The sequence below is a fragment of the Pan troglodytes genome, chromosome 6, assembly GCF_028858775.2.
Source record: "Pan troglodytes isolate AG18354 chromosome 6, NHGRI_mPanTro3-v2.0_pri, whole genome shotgun sequence".
Lineage (NCBI taxonomy): Eukaryota > Metazoa > Chordata > Mammalia > Primates > Hominidae > Pan > Pan troglodytes.
The window spans coordinates 95,532,762-95,555,842 of record NC_072404.2 but is presented as its reverse complement, the minus strand read 5'-3'; the positions used below and the strand labels follow the sequence as shown (position 1 = coordinate 95,555,842).

Below are 23,081 nucleotides of genomic sequence, written 5' to 3'. Positions count from 1 at the left end.
CACGATCTCGGCTCACTGCAAGCTCCGCCTCCCAGGTTCACGCCATTCTCCTGCCTCAGGCTCCCGAGTATCTTGGACTACAGGCGCCCGCCACCATGCCCGGGTAATTTTTTGTATTTTTAATAGAGACGGGGTTTCACCGTGTTAGCCAGGATGGGCTCGATCTCCTGACCTCGTGATCCGTCCGCCTCGGCCTCTCAAAGTGCTGGGATTACAGACGTTAGCCACCGTGCCCGGCCTCAAAATTTTAAAATAGACAAATGTAATTTTTAATAGGGAACTTTAAATAGCAGTTTTCTCAAATGTTCCACTTGTAATCAAATTTGAGTAATTTCCACATTAATATAATAGGTAGTGCTCATTTCTTCATTGCATTTTGTTGGTCTCAATTTCTTAGTGGGTACTTAGCAAAGCTTAGCCCACACTACAACAGTATTAGATACAAATAATTTGTTCAGGATTATCAATGCACGCTACAAACACTAAATGGTTTCATCTACATAAATCCATACAAGGGCAATTGATACCAATTAACCAAAAAAGACTTTCATTGGTTTTATTTCCTGCAGTATTTATAATGAATCAGCCGAGGATAATTTTCTCGACTATACATGCTGACCAACAATTCACTAACCAATGTATTCAAACATATTTTTTTGCATTAAAATTATGACCATTTTCAGCCGGGCGCGGTGGCTCATGCCTGTAATCCCAGCACTTTGGGAGGCCGAGGCGGACGGATCACGAGGTCAGGAGATCAAGATCATCCTGGCTAATGTGGTGAAACCCTGTCTCTACTAAAAATACAAAAAATTAGCGGGCGTGGTGGCGGGCGCCTGTAGTCCCAGCTACTCGGGAGGCTGAGGCAGGAGAATGGCGTGAACCTGGGAGGCGGAGCTTGCAGTGAGCAGAGATTGCGCCACTGCATTCCAGCCTGGGCAACAGAGCGAGACTCCATCTCAAAATAAATAAATAAATAAATAAAATTATGACCATTTTCAATATTTTTAATAAATATTCATATACTTTGTAATAAGCCCCAACATGAGTTTGAAATGGAAATAGGGGCATAAAAGTGAAGCAATTATAGAATGAGAAGCAACTATGGAGAGAAAGTATAAGCACGGCCCACTTCTTAGGCAAGTAACCTCAGAATCACACAGGACCCAATACAAAGATGGCACCATGCTTAGTTTAACCCTCTGCTGTTGCTATCTTGTAATTATTAATAATTCTTTAACGTGGCGCTTTTATGTTGCACTGAGCCCTGAAAATTACATAGACAGATTTATATGTAAGCGTTGATTTCAACCAAAAGATATGCTTAGAAAGAAAATACAAGTATAAATCTCTGGGAGCATATCTGAAGTATTAATTTTATTCTCTGGAAATCTGAACTTTTTTTCAAGTTTGTTTTTCTGTGATTTTTATTTTTTGTGTCTCTGAAGACGAAAAGCAAAATTGATATTAATAATAGTTTCTACTAGAGGTTTTAACTATTTAAAATAATTTAGAACAAGATGTTTTATAAATAGTTTACTTTTTTTAGCTTTTTTAAAATTGGTTCTATTTTATTTATAGAAGACATTATTTGACACTCTTTATAGCTCAGATATGGTACAGGGACTAATATATTCACAAGTAAGTAATATCTTTTGAGGTTAAAAACTGAAGTATTTCTATGTTTTATCACTGCTAAGAAGATTTTTGCCACGTATTTACAATTTTAACAGAGACATGTCATTTAATATCCATGCCCATGTAGGCTTTTAAATTAATATAGAAAAGCTAACTTGCTATATTATTCCTTTGCTCTCAGGAAGAAATAATCTTAGCTTATTTGGAATATATTTATTTTTCTAAACTAATTGTGTCCTAGTGTTCCAGGATCAAAGGCCGGACTACACACTTTGGGTAGTTTTCTACCTTCTCCAATGGGTAGGGAAAATTAAATTATTCATCTGGGGTCTCAGTCTTTTAAGAAACCTAGGAAAAAGTAATAAATAAGTTGTTCATAGTATCTACTGAAAAATAAACAACTCAGAAGTCCACATGTGAAATAAACTTAAGTATTAGAATTTGAAGACTTTAAAGTTATCCCAAGGCCACAACTCACTGGTTAGTTAACTAGTAACTAATAGTAGTTACTAGTACTAGTTAGTAATACTAACTAGTAACTACTAATAACTAGTATCATAACTATTAACTACTAATAGTTAATTAGTTAACTACTAACTCATGGAGAACACTTATGGGTTTGCACAGAAGGTAGCCCAACTCATGTGGATCATCTTATTCTAGTTAAAAATTAGAATTTTCTTCCTTTTTTTGGATGACTTTGCTTCACTATAATTTGTAACTAGTTAGCACCTTGTACTTGGAAGCTAATAATGCATAGGATGTGTCCAAATATTTTCTTCATGAAGATCGAAAACTTGTCTCCATCTCAAGCAATATGGCTGATGAACAAAAGTTAATTTTCCAAAGCTGAATAGCAGTTTCTCCAAAATAAATGAGATTGAGTTACTAAAATTACTCATGTCTAGGCATCTCAGGTTTGGATAATATAAGATGACAAAGAATAGTAAGTATAGGAAACGAAAAAGCACTATTTCCCATTTAACATGTCCACCAAGGTGCTATTTCTATTCCGAGATCGTTGGTAGTCAAGACAGTGTATGCTCCTTTTACTTATGAGGATGACAATAAATTGTTCAATTTTTAATATAAATTATGCCCAAGTAGTAAAAATGAGCACACTTATGTGTGTTAAGTAAAGTCAGATTTGAAAATAAATATTTCATCTATAGGTATGCAAATAGACAGAGATATAAATATTATAGTACTGGACAAGATAATCTTAGAGTCTATGTCACTTATAACTTCATGTGATTCTACTTTATACTAACATTGGAATGGAGTTCTCTAACAAAGCTTCTTTGTAATCATTTGATATATTATCAGTTAATTATATATCATTTGATATATGTCATTAAAATTACATCTACAGCTTAAAACAGAAGGCTTTACAATAAGATAATATGTTTCACGGTTCATATCAACATATACATTTTAATATTGTCAAAGAGCAGACATAAAGTAAAGATGTTTCATTGGAAAGCTGGTTAATAATATAAATTTAAAATAAAGTCTAAAATTGAAAAGGGGGATAACATCACTAAGAATAAAACAATAGGCTTAACAAGATTGATCATTGCACAATCTTTCTGATAATGTTTTTAATACAAATACTAAAGACATCTGTTTAACAACATCATTTTATGCTAAGTAATCTTGGAATCCTAAGATCATTGTTACATGCCTGTTGATACCCTATCCTCTCCTTATAGCTGTGATCATAGTAGATTTCTTTTTCATTTTTAATCTTTATTGCTGGTATTTTTAGTTATGTAAGGGCAGTAACCATATCTGTCTTTCTCACTGGTATTTGTCCACTGTTTGAAAAGTGCTAGGTATTCAAGAAATGTTTGATGAATAAAATTACAAACAAAATTGGTGTATTTTATGTCAGTTTTGTCAAACTGCTATTTGTTGAACACCTACTATATGCTAGGAATACAAAGATTACAAAAGCAGGGATCTGCCATGAGGAACAGATGTACTGATAATACAAGACACATTATTCTAGTATTCTATATCTAATGGCCCATCAATGATCGGTCAGGTGCTATGGAACTAGAGAGTCAGCCAGAATGCAGCCAGCAAGTTCCAACTTTATGAATTTATGTCTAAACCAAATCTGAAATATAGCCAAGGAATTGAGAGTTAGATGAGGATGATAAAAGCATTCCAAGCGAAAGGAATAGAAAAACCAGTTTCAAAAGTATGAGAGAGCATGATTAATGGGAAGAATGTTAAGTAATCAGCTATTTTTAAATTATTAAGCAATAGTTGATACCTAGTTTTGTCAAATTTATTTCAAATTGGAGGAGTCGTAATGTTCCACTGTATGATTTTACATTTAATTTAATTTTTACCAAGAAACTGTATCATGATATGAAAAAGAAGTGATAACATTGGTGGATGTTTGGGCTCAAAACAAAGTATTAATAGTAGAATGAAAACAATGGCTCCATGCGCATAAATGGCAGCTCTCAGAAGAGCTCTCAAGAAGATATATGTTTACTATAGAAAACACATTTTTTGCTATATAAAGAGCAGTGTAAGTTATTTTTCTACACAGCTAACATATATCCTTTTAAAAGAATAAGTGCTTCATGTACATATTGTTATTGTATAGAATGTTTTCCCCAGTGGATAATGTGTTACTGCATGTATACATATTGTGCACCATACAAATCATTTAGAACATTACAATGAGGTAAATGTTTGAATCATTTTCTATTTATAAGTTTTAGAAATACAGGAGGAATATTTACTAGTCTCTAAAACATGTTTAATATTCTGCTATAGGTATTTTGCAATTCTTAGTTTTTAAAATTGGATCTGCATTTTTGTGCTCTGGGCTCTGAAAATTATGTAGCCAGTCTTCCTTTTTGTTTTACCTTTTTTCATACAGAGAAATATTTTTGTTGTGATTGTTTTGTTTTCTTTTTAGAAATATTCTATTCTACTCACTGTAAAGATATATAGATATCCCAGTATTTGGGAGGCTATATATCACTATCTATAGTGATATATAGATATCTCTGTATTTGGGAGCACTTTGGGAGGCCGAGGCAGTCGATCATCTGAGGCTAGAAGTTTGAGTCCAAACTGGCCAACATGGCGAACCTCACCTCTACTAAAAATGCAAAAATTAGCTGGGTGTAGTGGCTCACACCTGTAATCCCAGCCATTCGGGAGGCTGAGACAGGAGAATCTCTTGAAGCCAGGAGGCAGAGGTTGCAGTGAGCTGCGATCATGCCATTGCACTCCAGCCTGGGTGACAGAGCCAGAGACGATCTCAAAAAAAAAAAAAAAAAAAAAAAAAAGAAAGAAAGAAAGAAAGAGAGAAAGGAAGAAAAGACAGATATCTATACAGTGAGAAAAAATATAATTTTTTCCTTATCAACTTTATGTTTAAAAAAAAGGACTTTAAATTTCCATGATACTTATTGGGTATCGGTCCCTTCTCTGCTATTAAATTTAAAAATCTGTCAATGAAAGAAGGGTGTTTGGGTTTATCATTAATATTTCTTCGCCTAGAAATGAAAGGAGAATTTTTTTCTCATTTTTCAGACCACAGCTTTCTTTTATTTGAAATACCTGCATTTTTTAATCCAAAATGTATCTTCAGAGAAATTTTTACATTTAGCAAGAATATCCTAACTTGTTTTAAACTAACTGTCCTGGCATGAACTAGAAGCAGTTAAATAAAGTTTTTAAAAAATGTATTTAAATAAACCAGAGGAAAACAAGGACTTCAGGGACTACAAAAGTATCATTACTGGGAAAAGAAAATTGAGTAACCTCAAAATTCTCCACATAATTTTATCTTTTTTACCAACTATTTACTTATTTATTTATTTATTTATATATTTATGTATTTATTTTTGTGAGATGGAGTCTCATTCTATTTCCAGGCTGGAGTGCAGTGGCATGATCTCGGCTCACTGCAACCTCCACCTCCCGAGTTTAAGCGAGTCTCCTGCCTCAGCCTCTCTAGTAGCTAGGACTGCAGGCACGTACCACCACGCCAAGCTAATTTTTGTATTTTTAGTAGAGACAAGGTTTTACCATGTTTGCCAGGATGGTCTTGATCTCTTGACCTCGTGATACACCCACCTCAGCCTCCCAAAGTGCTGGGATTATAGGTGTGAGCCATTGTGCCCAGCCTATTTACCAACTGTTAAAGAGCTCATGTATTCGGTGAGAGGCTCAGAAAGCATAAAACAGATTCCAAAATGACCATAACAATAACCACTTTTTCCAGAATATTGAGTGCTGTTGGAAGACAAACTGATATCCCAGCATGACAAGAATGAAGAACTACAGTAAGAATTCAAGTTATTTGAGTTTCACTTCAAAAGTGGTAAACTCTAGGATTATAAAAAATGGCATACCTGATCTGGGATAAGATAATCTTCCCAAACTTCATCTGCCTATAGGAAAAAAAATTAAACCACTAGGGAGAAAAAAATATTATCTAGGGTCTTTGGTATTATTCATGCATGTGAAATTAAAACAATTATCAGAATTAAGAGGAAATAAGGACCAAATGACAAAATCAAGAACATAAATAAAACAGCAAATCCACAAGTGATCAAATCACTGGAATTTTCCAAAGGTGATTTAAATGGAACTAACAATTTTAATAAAATAGATAAGAAGTTAATTTCATGTGATAATTTGAATCCACAAAACAGGAAGCAAACACTTCATAGAAATGAAAAATATAGTGAATATAAGTTGGTGTTTAAGAGATAACAGAAGATTCCTAAATTTTAAGACTAAGAAATAGAAAATGTCCAGATAGAAATACAGAGAAATTACAGAAATAAAAATCAGAGAAAAGCATGAAAGAGACATAGGAATATGGCATGAAAGTTTAAACTATGTGTCACTATAGTTCCAGAAGGAAATAAAGAGAAAAAGAAAAATTTATGTTTTAATAAATGCAAGCTGAAAAATTTCCAAAACTTATGAAATTAATCAAGCCAAAAATCAATATGAATGCAAAGCAGGGTAAGTCCAAAGAAAAAAAACTATACAAATAATATCAAAATATTGAAGACCAATGTTTTGTTAGGTTTTATTAACTTATTAATGTGTTAATTTATTCACGATTTTTTATGTGCTGGTTGTTGTTCTAACCCATGGCTATACAGTAGTGTGTTTTAAAACCTGAAAAAAAAGCGTTGCTTAATGGACTAATAAAGGGAGACAGACACATAATATCAAGAAGTAAAGTTAAGATGTTACATGGAGATACATTCTAAGGAATAGAATAATACAACAAAGACAGAAAGTAGCTGGGCCTTGTGACTCATGCCTGTAATCCCAGTACTCTGTGAGGTGTAGGCAGGAGGACTGCTTGAGCACAGCAGTTGTAGATCAGCTTGGGCAACATAAGGCGACCCTGTCTCTACAAAAGTTTTCTAAAAATTAGCCAGATGGGGTGGCATGTGCCTGTGGCCCCAGCAAATTGGGAGGCTGAGGCGGGAGGATTGCTTGAGTCCAGAAGACTTAAAATTTTTTTTTTAAGTTTTTAAAATTGGACCTGCATTTTTGTGCTCTGGGCCCTGAAAATTGAGGCTGGTGTGAGCACTAATCACATCACTATACTCTAGCCTGGGTGACAAGAGTAACACTCTATTTCCAAAAAAAAAAAAAAAAAAAAAGGTAGAAAGTGATAGGAAGATTGATGTTTCATAAGTTTTAGAGAAGACCTGATGAAGAAGCCATGTGAACATCTGGGGAAAATGTTTTTCATGTTAAGAAACAGACTGCAAAGAACATGAGATAGGAGAATGCTTGGTGTGTGGTCAAGGAACAGAGAAAAGGTCTAGGTGGCTGGGGCCATACAAGGAGGTGGAAAGGTCAGAATTATAAAAGGGTGCTAATTCATGAAGATCTCATTATATTAAGAATTTGTGGGGTGGGTCGCTTCCTTTATTTAGAATAAGATAGAAAACTATTGGACAGTTTTGAAGTAGGAAGTTACATGATCTGACAATGCTTTGATAAAATCATTCTGGTTATGCTGATGATAGGCTATAAGAAGTCTAGAACGGAAGCTGGAAGATCTTTTTAAAGATAAATTTTCTACTATCTCCTGACTTTCAGAGTATAATTATGCTGAGGTCAGCTGCCAATTAACAGTCATTACTTGAGATAATCTATCTCAATTTACTGACTTCTTTAAAAATCCGAATAGGTAACATAAAAAGGCAGAAAAGTGTGAGGTTTGGATAGAATATAGAGCAATTAGAATTCATACACTGCTCTTAGGAAAGTAAGTGGGTAAAACCTCTTTAGAAAATTGATTACTTGTACCTATCAAAACAGAATATACTTATTCCCTCTGACCTAGCATTCCTTCTTATAAATACGAACAAAACAGAAATGTATGCATGTTTATCAAAAGACATGTACAAAATGTTCATAGCAACATAATTTTAATAGACCGAAACTGGAAACTATTCAAATGCCCATCAACAGAGAATGCATGAAATACATTTTGGTATATTCATACAATGGGAACAAATGCACTAATGAGTATGAAATATAACTACAAGTACAAACCTGTATGAATCTCACCAAAATGATGTTTTGTTTGTTGGAACTGCCCCTTTTTTATTTTGACCCCTCTCTACTTCTTTTGTACAACAGGATATTCCAGACTTGTGCTTCCCTTGCCCCAGTCTTGGAATCACCCATTTTGGTAAGTAGCCTTGTTTTCTTTTACTTGAGCCTATATTTAGAAACCAACATCAAGAAAATAGCTGTGCTCTTTTTTCCTACAGTGTCATTGACATAGAAAATTGTAAGTGCTTACTGTTACTGGTCATGGGCAAACCAATACCTTAGGGCCTTCGCTTTTATTTATGTGCAACTCCATTCTTCAATGATAATAACTTTTAATTTCATCATTAAAACATATGTATTAATTTGCTTAATCCTCAAATATGCAAAATCTCAGAATTCTTACACCAAATCCATGTAGAAAAAAACTTAAATAATTAAATTACAGTATTTTTGTATGCCTATTTTAGATAGTCAAGAAGGTAATTTCTTTAGGTTATTTTCTCCTTTATTCCCATTATTGTGGTTTATTAACATCTTTGTGTCAACTGAACTTTTAGCTCTAAAAATACCTCCTTTTGCCTTTAATGCTTGTGGGCTTAAATTGTAGTAGGTCTGATAAAATAATTGTTAACCCTTCTATTTTGTTTGTATTTGCCTCATATGTCTTTGTCCATCCCTTAATATTTTGCCTTTGTAAGGCACTTTTTTTAGGTTTGCCTCTTGAATACAACATACTCATGTAGTTAAGTCTCCGTTTATGAGCAATGAGCAAATTGAAAATATTTTTCTTTTAATAGGTGAACTAAGGCTGTTCACGTTTATTGACATGTCTGATATGTTTGGTCTTATTTCTGTCATAACACTTTACAATTACGTGTTTTATGTTATAATTTTATGTTACTTTTTCCATATAATAAGATCAAATTTTCTTTGATGTATTTTGGGAGGATGGAACTTTGTTCTAGTTATTACCTTTAGACTTATGGCCTTTTAATGCCTTTAGTTTCCAGTTGTCATGCTCATTTTTTACCACCTGGTTTGTCAGTTTTCAGTGTTTTCCTTTATCTCCCATTGTCTACACAACAATCAATGCATGCATTCAAATTTCTTCTTTATATTTTCTTTCTCCTTCCATTAAAAAATTATACTTTATCACAACATAAGGAACTTGTACATTAGTAGTCCACCCTCATCCTTACTTTTGTTTTAGCATTAAATTTAAATTGCATACATTAAAATGCTCACTATTAGTTCTCTTGCTGAATTTTCCCCTGGCATCTCTTGTTTAGATGGAGCATGTTCTAGTTTCTCTAAAAGGTCTCATTAGTAGAGCAATCCCTAAATTCATGTGTGCTTGAATTTTTCTATAACCTTTCTATTTAAGGAATGCTTAACTAGATATGAAATACTTGGTTCACGCTTTATTTTACTAATTTTTTGAAAATCCTACTACATTATGGGATTGCTTTGAATGTGTCTTTAAAAAAATTGAACATCAGTCTAATTATTTTTGCCTTGTAAATTATTTGATCATTTTAACTGAAGAGCTTCAGTATTTTTTAATCTCTATCTCCACATTTAATAGCTTTAATAGGATACTTATAGGTACTAATCATTCTAATTAATTTTCTCCTGTTTCTCTTTTCAATTTGTAGATTTAGGTCTTTACTCTTTTCAGGAAAATATTTAGGAACAGATCTTAAAATGTTAGTTATATTTCATTATTTTTCCATATTTGGTACCTCTTTTTTTTTTTTTTTCCTTTCTCAGTTGTGGTGTGTTTCAAAGACTGCCACTTCACATAGGGAGAACTTTAAATTTCTTCTATGTAAATAATGCAGTTATCTTTCCAGGACACCTTTTTAAAATTTGTCACCATTATAGTTAATGCACTCATAATGACATTAGTTTCAGTATAACTTTAAGGCCTGTTGGTAGCTCTTCTCTCTTCCTAGCACTTTTCTTTCCTCTCTTTCTTTCTTTACTTCTACTCTTCTCTTTCTTATGGGGTACCCCTTTTGCTATAAAGACTTGAAATAGGGCAGGAGCAAAAGGCATTGTGCACTAAGATTTGGTGACTTCTCTACTTTTTTCTCCCAAACTTTTATTTCAGTTATTTTTAAGTTTGGGCATTCTCTACTTTCAACTTAAGCTGAATGCATGGTTTCAGTGAATTTTTTTCTTTTCTTCTTGTTCTATTTTGTTTTAGGAGAAAATACTGAAATATGCAGAACTATTCACAGGTTTCTGCCATTGTCTTATCTACCTGGAAGGTTTCTTAAAAATATGTATGCTGTGATACAAAAGCAAGTCTATGTATGATTTCATCTTGCTTCCTTCATATAGAAATGGAATCACACCATGTATGCTGTTGCATATTTATCACCCCTTTAAAATTTTATGTTTATTTTGGAAATCTCCCCACAAGAGTTTCGACATGTTATTTGCTGTGTATGCAAAGTACCTTATATGCTGCTATAACCTTTCACATCATACAAAATTAGACATAGAGTTATGAAGAAAAAATAAAATTAAGAACAGCCTGCTTAATATCAGTGAAAATAAAAACCAGAATGCTGACAACAACAATTCCTAAGGAAAACTACAAGTACAGTTAAATACATACTAAATTATCAAATAATGAAGCACTATAATAAATATATCTTTTTACCTAAAATACTATAAAGCTACCTCCATAGGTGGGAATGTAAAGAAGAGTTGGAGCTGTTGAGTTGTGGAAAGATTTCAAAAGACCACCCGATAACACCTCCAGAACAAAGCCTGTGGCAAAGGGGAAGAATGTGGGGTGAATTTGCATCATATATGTACAACATTTGTTTGGTTTATTGCTCTCAGCTGACACTGTGCACTGTGTTGAACTACTGGTACTTGGCATAAAATATGAAAATTCTCAGAAAATTCTCATGTAAGCCAAAATACATCCTGTGTTATAGTGACATCATTCCTCTATTTACCAGTCATGAATAACATTATTGGAATCTCATAAACAGACTGTATTTAATTATAAAGATATATATCACACACACATGTGTGCATGCATGTGTGTGTGCATACACACACACACACACACACACCCTTAAACCTAAATAGAATCTCAAAATACTCTCCTGTTTCAGCCATCCTCAACCTTACTTGCGCAAGTACTCAATGCCATAAACTTTTAAGGCTCTCGAGTATATTTTATTGAAATTGGTTGTTTCTTGCGTTTTCTTATTTCTGTTTGTTGTTCTACTAATAATGTGCTTCCCATCTTAAATTTTATGGTTATTATCATCTCTCCCATTTTCTTTGGTTCTTGTGGGTTTATACTTTTTTCTTGAAACCTACTAGTGGCATTTTAATTCATACAAAACCTTGATTTTGATAATATAAACTCCTTAATTATTCACTGCATAATTATTCTTATTATTAGTAAAAGAATCAATCTTCCCCATAAGGCTACTACTAGATTTTATTTTCCATTCAAACCAATTTAGAACTATTAAAGTAGAACTTTCATTGTAATCTTTTGGTTAACATTGTGAGGCTTAGAGTGGAATGGTTTTGGCCTTTACTGTCAGTGTGACTTTTCAACAGATGGCTTGAATTTTCTGAGTTTCAGTTTTTACAAAATATGAATACCAGTGTTGTTGGGTAAATTAAATATGTTTGGAGATATAACAAGACTTCAAATATACCATATTTATAAATGCACTATATAAATGGTATATATGCACTCAATGTCTTAGTAAGAAGCTCTCCTGCTTCTCGTCTAACCTTATAGTATGTGCATGCAGGTGACTAGTCAGTTTACTAGGAAATAATACTAATGTGATAAATGGGATGGGTTATACCCTAGAATGCACCATTCCTAGAAAACATACTCATTTGTGGTTATTGCTGTGCATAGTTTGAGCCTTGGAAGAAAGGGGAGCTATGCCCAAAAATGCTCACCATCTTGCCTAGAGCAAATTATAATTGTCTTAGATGGTGATTAATCCATTCTAATATATAGTAAAAAAAACTGGGCATAAATAAAGCTGTGAATATTACATCACAGCTTTGTGGAGGAATTTTATAAACAAACCTCTGTTTTTCAGGGTAAACTATACAACCTAAAATTATTTTGTTAATAATATTAGCCAATCACTAACATAAAATCATATTTAGAAAATTGAGTACAACTCTGAGAGGTAAAGATTTCTTGAGTCAGCTATACTGTTTGTCTCTGCACAGGTTTGTTTTATCTTGAGAATAATACAGAGCTATTGATTTTGTTTGGTGAGCTCACAGTCCAAGGTTTTCTCTTATCCTAATGCTTTCAATATGACTTATTAACACAGAAATAGAGATCACAGAGTACTGCCTGATTTAGTTTTTAGAAGAAGATTTCAATGAGATACTGAGTAGTGTTAGTTTTTTAAAAAATTATTATTATACTTTAAGTTCTAGGGTACATGTGCACAATGTGCAGGTTTGATATATATGTATACATGTGCCATGTTGGTGTGCCCCACCCGTTAACTCATCACTTACATTAGGTATATCTCCTAATGCTATCCCTCCCTCCTCCCCCCACCCCGTGACAGGCCCTGGTGTGTGATGTTCCCCACTCTGTGTCCAAGTGTCCTCATTATTCAATTACCACCTATGAGTGAGAACATGCGGTGTTTGGTTTTCTGTCCTTGCAATAGTTTGCTCAGAATGATGGTTTCCAGCTTCATCCATGTCCCTACAAAGGACATGAACTCATTCTTTTTTATGGCTGCATAGTATTCCATGGTGTATATGTGCCACATTTTCTTAATCCAGTGTATCATTGATGGACATTTGGGTTGGTTCCAAGTCTTTGCTATTGTGAATAGTGCTGCAATAAACATATGTGTGCATGTGTCTTTATAGCAGCATGATTTATAATCCTTTGGGTATATGCCCAGTAATGGGATGGCTGGGTCAAGTGATATTTCTAGTTCTAGATCCTTGAGGAATCGCCACACTGTCTTCCACAATGGTTAAACTAGTTTACAGTCCCACCAACAGTGTAAAAGCATTCCTATTTCTCCACATCCTCTCCAGCACCTGTTGTTTCCTGACTTTTTAATGATCGCCATTCTAACTGGTGTGAGATGGTATCTTATTGTGGTTTGATTTGCATTTCTCTGATGGCCAGTGATGATGAACATTTTTTCATGTGTCTGTTGGTTGCATAAATGTCTTCTTTTGAGAAGTGTCTGTTCATATTCTTTGCCCACTATTTGATGGGGTTGTTTGATTTTTTCTTGTAAATTTGTTTAAGTTCTTTGTAGACTCTGGATATTAGCCCTTTGTCAGATGGGAAGATTGTAAAAATTTTCTCCCATTCTATAGGTTGCCTGTTCACTCTGATGGTAGTTTCTTTTGCTATGTAGAAACTCTTTAATTCAATTAGATCCCATTTGTCAATTTTGGCTTTTGTTGCCATTGCTTTTGGTGTTTTAGTCATGAAGTCCTTGCCCATGCCTATGGCCTGAATGGTATTGCCTAGGTTTTCTTCTAGGGTTTTTATGGTTTTAGGTCAACATTTAAGTCTTTAATCCATCTTGAATTAATTTTTGTATAAGGTGTATGGAAGGGATCCAGTTTCAGCTTTCTACGTATGTCTAGCCAGTATTCCCAGCACCATTTATTAAATAGAGAATCCTTTCTCTGTTACTTGTTTTTGTCAGGTTTTTCGAAGATCAGATGGTTGTAGGTGTATGGTATTATTTCCAAGGGCTCTATTCTGTTCAACTGGTCTATATCTCTGTTTTGGTACCAGTACCATGCTGTTTTGGCTACTGTAGCCTTGTAGTACAGTTTGAAGTCAGGTAGTGTGATACCTCCAGCTTTGTTCTTTTGGCTTAGGATTGTCTTGGCAATGCAGGCTCTTTTTTGGTTCCATATGAACTTTAAAGCAGTTTTCTCCAATTCTGTGAAGAAAGTCATTGGTAGCTTGATGGGGATGGCATTGAATCTATAAATTACCTTGGGCAGTATGGCCATTTTCATGATATTGATTCTTCCTATCCATGAGCATGGAATGTTCTTCCATTTGTTTGTGTCCTCTTTTATTTCCTTGAGCAGTGGTTTGTAGTTCTCCTTGAAGAGGTCCTTCACATCCCTTGTAAGTTGGATTCCTATGTATTTCATTCTCTTTGAAGCAATTGTGAATGGGAGTTCACTCATGATTTGGCTCTCTGTTTGTCTGTTATTAGTGTATAGGAATGCTTGTGATTTTTGCACATTGATTTTGTATCCTGAGACTTTGCTGAAGTTGCTTATCAGCTTAAGGAGATTTTGGACTGAGATGATGGGGATTTTTAAATATACATTCATGTCATCTGCAAACAGGGACAATTTGACTTCCTCTTTTCCTAATTGAATACCCTTTATTTCTTTCTCCTGCCTGATTGCCCTAGCCGGAACATCCACCACTATGTTGAATAGTAGTGGTGAGAGAGGGCATCCTGTCTTGTGCTGGTTTTCAAAGGGAATGCTTCCAGTTTTTGCCCATTCAGTATGATATTGGCTATGGGTTTGTCATAAATAGTTCTTATTATTTGAGATATGTCCCATCAATACCTAGTTTATTGAGAGTTTTTATCATGAAAGGCTGTTGAATTGTGTCAAAGGCCTTTTCTGCACCTATTGAGATAATCATATGGTTTTTTTCTTTTGTTCTGTTTATATGATGGATTACACATATTGATTTGCATATGTTGAACCAGCCTTGCATCCCAGGGATGATGCCAACTTGATCATGGTGGATAAACTTCTTAATGTGCTGCTGGATTCGGTTTGCTAGTATTTTATTGAGGATTTTGCATCAATGTTCATCAAGGATATTGGTCTAAAATTCTCTTTTTTTTGTTGTGTCTCTGCCAGGCTTTGGTATCAGGGTGATGTTGGCCCTGAATTAGGGACGGAGGATTCCCTCTTTTTCTATTGATTGGAATACTTTCAGAAGAAATGGTACCAGCTCCTTTTTGTACCTCTGGTAGAATTTGGCTGTGAATCCATCTGATTCTGGACTTTTTTTGGTTGGTAGGCTATTAATAATTGCCTGAATTTCAGAACCTGTTATTGGTCTATTCAGGGATTCAAGTTCTTCCTGGTTTAGTCTTGGGAGGGTATATGTGTCCAGACATTTATCCATTTCTTCTAGATTTTCTAGTTTATTTCCGTAGAGGTGCTTATATTATTTTCTGATGGTAGTTTGTATTTCTATGGGATAGGTGGTGATATCCCCTTTATCATTTTTATTGCATCTATTTGATTCTTCTCTCTTTTCTTCTTTATTAGTTTTGCTAGCAGTCTATCAATTTTGTTGATCTTTTAAAAAACCCAGCTCCTAGATTCATTGATTTTTTGAAGGGTTTTTTGTGTCTCTATCTCCTTCAGTTCTGCTCTAATCTTAGTTATTTCTTGCCTTCTGCTAGCTTTTGAATGTGTTTGCTCTTGCTTCTCTAGTTCTTTTAATTGTGATGTTAGTGTGTCAATTTTAGATCTTTCCTGCTTTCTCTTGTGGACATTTAGTACTATAAATTTCCTTCTACACACTGCTTTAAATGTGTCCCGGAGATTGTGGTATGTTGTGTCTTTTTTCTCATTGGTTTCAACGAACATCTCTATTTCTGCCTTCATTTCGTTCTTTACCCAGTTGTCATTCAGGAGCAGGTTGTACAGTTTCCATGTAGTTGAGTGGTTTTGAGTGAGCTTCTTAATCCTGAGTTCTAGTTTGATTGCACTGTGGTCTGAGAGACAGTTTGTTAAAATTTCTGTTCTTTTACATTTGCTCAGGAGTACTTTACTTCCTACTATGTGGTCAATTCTGTAATAAGTGTGATGTGGTGCTGAGAAGAATGTATATTCTGTTGATTTGGGGTGGAGAGTTCTGTAGATGTCTATTAGGTCTGCTGGGTGCAGAGCTGAGTTCAATTCCTGGATGTCCTTGTTAACTTTCTGTCTCATTGATCTGTCTAATGTTGACAGTGGAAAGTCTCCCATTATTATTGTGTGGGAGTCTAAGTCTCTTTGTAGATCTCTAAGAACTTGCTTTATGAATCTGGGTGCTCCTGTATTGGAGGCATATATATATATATTTAGGATAGTTAGCTGTTCTTGTTGAATTGATCCCTTTGCCATTATGTAATGTCCTTCTTTGTCTCTTTTGATCTTTGTTGGTTTAAAGTCTGATTTATCAGAGACTAGGATTGCAACCCCTGGGTTTTTTTGTTTTGTTTTGTTTTCCATTTGCTTGGTAGATCTTCCTCCATCCTTTTATGTTGAGCCTATGTGTGTCTCAGCACCGGAGATGGGTCTCCTGAATACAGCACACTGATGAGTCATGACTCTTTATCCAATTTGCCAGTCTGTGTCTTTTAATTCGAGCATTTAGCCCATTTACATTTAAGGTTAATATTGTTATGTGTGAATTTGATCCTGTCATTATGATGTTAGCTTGTTATTTTGCTCATTAGTTGATGCAGTTTCTTCCTGGCATTGATGGTCTTTACAATTTGGCAAGTTTTTGCAGTGGCTGGTACCAGTTGTTCCTTTCCTTGGTTAGTGCTTCCTTCAGGAGCTCTTGTGAGGCAGGCCTGGTGTTGACAAAATCTGTCAGCATTTTTTAAAAGGATTTTATTTCTCCTTCACTTATGAAGCTTAGATTGGCTGGATATGAAATTCTGGGTTGAAAATTCTTTTCTTTAACAATGTTGAATTTTGGCCCCCACTCTCTTCTGGCTTGTAGAGTTTCTGCCGAGAGATCTGCTGTTAGTCTGATGGGCTTCCCTTTGTGGGTAACCCGACCTTTCTCTCTGGCTACCCTTAACATTTTTTCCTTCATTTCAACTTTGGTGAATCTGACAATTATGTGTCTTGGAGTTGCTCTTCTTGAGGAGTATCTTTGTGGTGTTCTCTGTGTTTCCTGAATCTGAATGTTGGCTTGCTTTGCTAGGTTGGGGAAGTTCTCCTGGAAAATATCCTGTAGAGTGTTCTCCAACTTGGTTCCATTCTCCCCGTCACTTTGATGTACACCAATCAAATGTAGATTTGGTCTTTTCACATAGTCCCATATTTCTTGGAGGCTTTGTTCATTTCTTTTTGCTCTTTTTTTCTCTAAACTTCTCTTCTCGCTTCATTTCATTCATTTGATCTTCAATCACTGATACCCTTTCTTCCACTTGATCAAATCGGCTACTGAAGATTGTGTATGCATCCTTTAGTTCTCGTGCCATGATTTTCAGCTCCATCTGGTCATTTAAGGACGTCTCTACACTGTTTATTCTAGTTAGCCATTCATCTAATCTTTTTTCAAGGTTTTTAGCTTCTTTGCGATGAGTTCGAACTTCCTCCTTTAGCTCAGAGAAGTTTGTTATTACCGATCGTCTGAAGCCTTTTTCTCTCAACTCATCAAATTCATTCTCCATCCAGCTTTTTTCCTTTGCTGGGAAGGAGCTGCGTTCCTTTGGAGGAGAAGATGTGTGCTGATTTTTAGAATTTTCAGCTTTTCTTCTCTGGTTTCTCCCCACCTTTGTGGTTTTATCTATCTTTGGTCTTTGATGATGGTGATGTATAGATCGGGTTTTGGTGTGGATGTCCTTTCTGTTTGTTAGTTTTCCTTCTAACAGTCAGGACCCTCAGCTGCAGGTCTGTTGGAGTTTGCTGGAGTTCCACTCCAGACCCTGTTTGCCTGGGTATCACCAGCAGAGGCTGCAGAACCGCAAATATTGCAAAAAGGCAAATGTTTCTGCCTGATCCTTCCTCTGGAAGCTTCGTCTCAGAGGGGCACCCGGCTGTATGAGGTGTCAGTCGGCCCCTACTGAGAGGTGTCTCCAAGTTATGCTACTTGGGGGTCAGTGACCCACTTGAGGAGGCAGTCTGTCCGTTCTCAGATTTCAGACTCCATGCTGGGAGAAGCACTATTCTCTTCAAAGCTGTCAGACAGGGACGTTTAAGTCTGCAGAAGTTTCTGCTGCCTTTTGTTTAGCTATGACCTGCCCCCAGAGGTGGAGTCTACAGAGGCAGGCATGCCTCCTTGAGCTGTGGTGGGCTCCACCCAGTTTGAGCTTCCTGGCCGCTTTGTTTACCTACTCAAGCCTCAGCAATGGTGGATGCCCCTCCCCCAGCCACGCTGCCACCTCACAGTTTGATCTCAGGCTGCTGTGCTAGCAGTGAGCAAGGCTCCGTGGGTGTGGGACCCTCTGAGCCATGCGTGGGATATAATCTCCTGGTGTGCCATTTGCTAAGGCCATTGGTAGTGTCCCGATTTTCCAGGTACCCTCTGTCATGGGTTCCCTTTGCTAGGAAAGGGAATTCCCTGACCCCTTGAGCTTCCCAGGTGAGGCGATGCCCCACCCTGCTCCGTGGGCTGCACCCACTGTCTGACAAGCCCTATTGAGATGAACCCGATACCTCAGTTGGACATGCAGAAATCACCCGGATACTGACTAGTATTACTAAGAAAAATGAAAATTTCCTACACAATTAATGGTGGGGAAACTTGAAACCTTAAGATCTGGTCTTAAATTACTTTCACATCATTATCCGTCTGGTCCAAAGGTGCTTTTTTTGTGTGTATTGATTTTTCATATAAACTATTTTTCTTGATGCTTATTCTTTCTACAAAAATTTTATATAAGTGACAAGACTAATTCATGAGGTTAAGCATCAACTATCAAAACCTGTTTTATATATTCACAAACTCTTTTTCATGTGGGCTGGATTACCTCATCACATTTTAATATCTTCGTAGGACCACAGCATACATGCTCAATGATGTAACTGTATTGATGTGAGGAAAATTTTCTAAAATTAAAAGTGTTTTATTAACACCTGATATTTTAGATAGAAAAAAAAACATGCTTTAATAAAATTTAGTCAAATTGTATTTTTCCTAGTATAATATACAAATATTTCATTGATATTTATGTAATGTATCTCTCCAGAAATATGAAAGATGCAAGTATAGGTGTATAGAAATAATACATTTTATATCTTGTAAAGAGATCAAGATCTATTTGAGATATAATGCAAATAAAGATCAGCCATTTATATTCATTTTTTTACTCTTTCAACCTTTCGACATATGTTTTCTAAGTGGCCCCTATATTCCAACCCTATATTTTAGACCCTATAGATAAAACAGAGAGAAAAAAGACACTTCCAACAAACATGGAACTTGAATTTTTTAGGGGTATTGGAACAGAAAGAATACATTATACACACACACACACACACACACACACACGCACACATTTATATTATAATTTAGAAAACTGGAATAGATAAGAAATGTAAAACTAAAAGGTGACTAAAAACAAAATGTTCCTTAAAAAGAATAACTACAAATAAATATTGAAAATCTTAAGTATAATTTCTATGCATGAACTGATAGAGTAATTCATGTATGAGTACCTTCTTTTAAAGTGGTTTTCGTCATTTTTGAATAATAATCTAACCGTTAATTAAAGTTAACTTATAGTATTCTGATGTAAAGAAACACAACATTTTTAATTGATAAACACATAAAACAATCAGATCGCCTGTTGAATATCACTGTCCTTTATTTTGTATATTTAGGTAGAATAATTTTTTTTATTTTTAGAAAGTTAGTGCCTATATCTACATGTGTGTATACATGCATCCACAAGTAGGCTTATATGCATATATGCATTATGTAGAAAATAAGGAACAAACATATCCTAATTTATTCATCTTGTTTCTTAAAACAAAGCTTGGGTTTTAATTATGTTTCTTGATATTCTCATTACTATAACGACATTCTGTCACCATGACCTTGGAATGTCTTTCAGATTCCTAATGTTTGTTATCAAATGTATCTATCCATTCAACCATGTATCAAGAACCTGCTATTTAAAACTAGATTTTAGAAAAGCGTTAAACCATGCTAATTTTCATGAAATACATTTATGTTACCATATTGGGGAGCTGAGGTAAACCAAGTAAATCAATTCTATTTTAAAAAGGGTTTTGAAAGACCCAATAATTTAAGTCACATAAAGAATATTTTTAATGCTGAAATTTCAGATATGTGACATGTCAATAAACAAGTATTTATAAAGACAAGTCATTTCATTTTTTACCTCCTGAAAGGGTTAACTACGATAACCATATATCATATTTAACACCAGATATCTTTGTATGTTTTCTATTAAAACATGCATCACACACACACACACACACACACACACACACGTGTACACATGTATTGGCAGTAATACTGCATGAAATAAGTTTTAAGTTTTTCTAACCTGAGATTTTCATGCTTACTTTTAGAGGAACTGAGATACTACTTCAGAGAGAGATTTGTTTTTAAAAACTGGAAACTTGAGTATTGTTACATGCCGATAATTATTTCAAAGTAACATAACTTTTTAAAAGTAAATGTCGAGATCATTTTGCCCCAGTAGACGAAAAAAGTAGGTCTTAAGCATATGGTAATTACTTCAACTGTTTAAATAATATTGGGGTTAAATATATTCAATTATTACATTACTTATGAGCAGGTCAGAATTTGTAGACAATGATAATTAAATTACAAGCATCACTGTAAATCTAGAGTGGTATATTTCTATAGAAATGTTTCTACCAAAATAAATAATGCAAAGATAGGTAGAAAGTATATGAGAAGGTCTTGGATAATAAAATATGAAAAAACTAAAGAAAGGTCATTTACTTGGTACAGACATTATTTCATTTATTTAGAGAAAATACTTCTTGGCCTGCTATAATTTCTTATGTAGAAATTATATATGAAGTTTGCACATGTACTCAGATAGCACATTTATTCAGAAAATAGCTCGAAGAGTATTCTTTGCTAACAAAGGACTAATACAGACTACTATATACTGTAATTAGATTTAAATTTGAAATACAAGTACACTAACTCTCTATGACCTGCCTGAATTACCTTAGAGGACTTATTTTATATCTTTATGATTTATAGACTTTCCCTTAATGGAAGATAAAATCCTTCTTACCCAACCCAGATATAAATAGTGCCCAGATATAAAAAATAGTTTATATGTTTACTGTAATGTCCTTATCTATAAAAGAAATATACACATTACCCTGTGTATTCTAAAATGTGTATTAATTAAACTTATTACTTTTCCAAATTGCACTTTTCATTCTGTTTTATTTTAGAGATATATACCAGCTTTATACATGGGCATGTTTTTGATTAATGTTCTGTGGCATAAATTAATTAGGGTTCATTTAGTCATACATGATTTAACAGTTCAATTTCTAGAGATTCTACATATAAAACATTCTGGTACTTCATGAAAATCATTACATTACCTCTCAAGGTGATGTACTGTGAGAAAAGAGCTGAAATGATTTCTACTTCATTTTACTGTCTTCTCTGATTCACACTTAAATAGGAGACACTTTTTACTACCATCAGTATGGCTATTTTTATTTAAGGATAGTTAAGATATAAATCTTATGAGCATAAATTGTAGATAGTTAAATCATGGATTTAATATCTCTTCTGGCTTCACATTGCAATGCATTCTTTGGTGTACTTGTCAGATGCACAGTGCATTTGATCATAATACTATAATTCAGATCAGATTCAATCAGTCACTGTGTTATCAGATGCTTTAGGTGCTATGTGGATCTAGAGCTAAAGAAAATCTTTTTACAATAAAGAATATTTAGGGTAACATATTTTATGATCACTACAAAATTATTACACTAGGAAAACATTAAAATAGGCCGGTATCTGATGATACAAAATGCGTAAGCCATTTCCTATGGTAAATCTTATAAAGTTCCTTTCTTGGAAGAAATACTCATTATGTAAAACTAAATTAAATTTTCATGTCTTTCAAATAAAGCATTACATCATATTCTTAAACAATTATTTGAGGTATGCAAAGTAAAAATCTTATATAAGAAAATGAATTTATTATATAATACCAGGTGTTCTAAATAGAAAGTAATGTATTTATAAAGAAAATAACCAGTTTAATACGTAATTAATAGTTGTTGCAACACTCTCCTGTTTGTGCTTTTCTTTTGATAAAACTTAGCTTTGATCTTAAGAAAACACCAGAGGTCTTTTTCAAGCATGTGTAAGATTAGAGGAAGGTGGATAAGCTCATTCAATGGTCTTTGTTTGGCTCTTCAAATTTTGTGGCCTTGCCTTTGCCATGGTTCCAAGATAAACATCTCCCTTCTCAAACCCAGGCTGGGCTTTGAGAATTTCTGAAAAAAACGTGCTTACAGAAAAAGACTGAAGAATAACTGAAACCACATTAAATATGTATTTTGGTGTATACAAGATATCTCATTTTAAATACATACACATATGTAATTTAAAAATCTGGGCAGATATATATATGTATATATAAAATTGACATTGGTTATCACTGCAATATGACAATAGAAGACTTTTATTCTTTGTGTTTTCATGTATTTCTAACAGTTTTTTTAACCAATGAATATGTATTGATTTATTTACTCATTCAGAAGTGTTAAGGAAAAAAAAGAAGAAAATGTTTAGGGAACATCTACTATACAAAAGTTACTGTTTTAGGCTCTGAATAGTAGACAAAATAATGTCTTTACCATAGAGCTTATGAATTTTAGAATTACAAGAAGCAATAACTATATTTGGAAATAAAGTGTTTGATATGATTATAATTTTTTAAAAAGGTGTGGCTGAAAAGAGATACAATAATTAGGGGTGATGAGAACAAGAATAATTCTTATTTTCTTTTTTTGTATTTTTACAATTTTTTCTAGAATAAAGTACGGTTTTATTACAAACAATAAAAATTTTATTTTATTTTTAATTTATTAAAAATTAATAAAAATTT

General features: G+C 34.2%; 1 long non-coding RNA gene across 1 annotated transcript in view; it reads left to right on the top strand.

The window, feature by feature from the left end:
• LOC134810549 (uncharacterized) overlaps nt 1-23,081 on the top strand; it is a 781,635-nt gene that overhangs the window by 250,943 nt on the left and 507,611 nt on the right. The window contains exon 4 of the long non-coding RNA XR_010158894.1: nt 8,296-8,347. This is a non-coding gene — a long non-coding RNA (uncharacterized LOC134810549). The remainder of the gene's footprint in view (nt 1-8,295; nt 8,348-23,081) is intronic.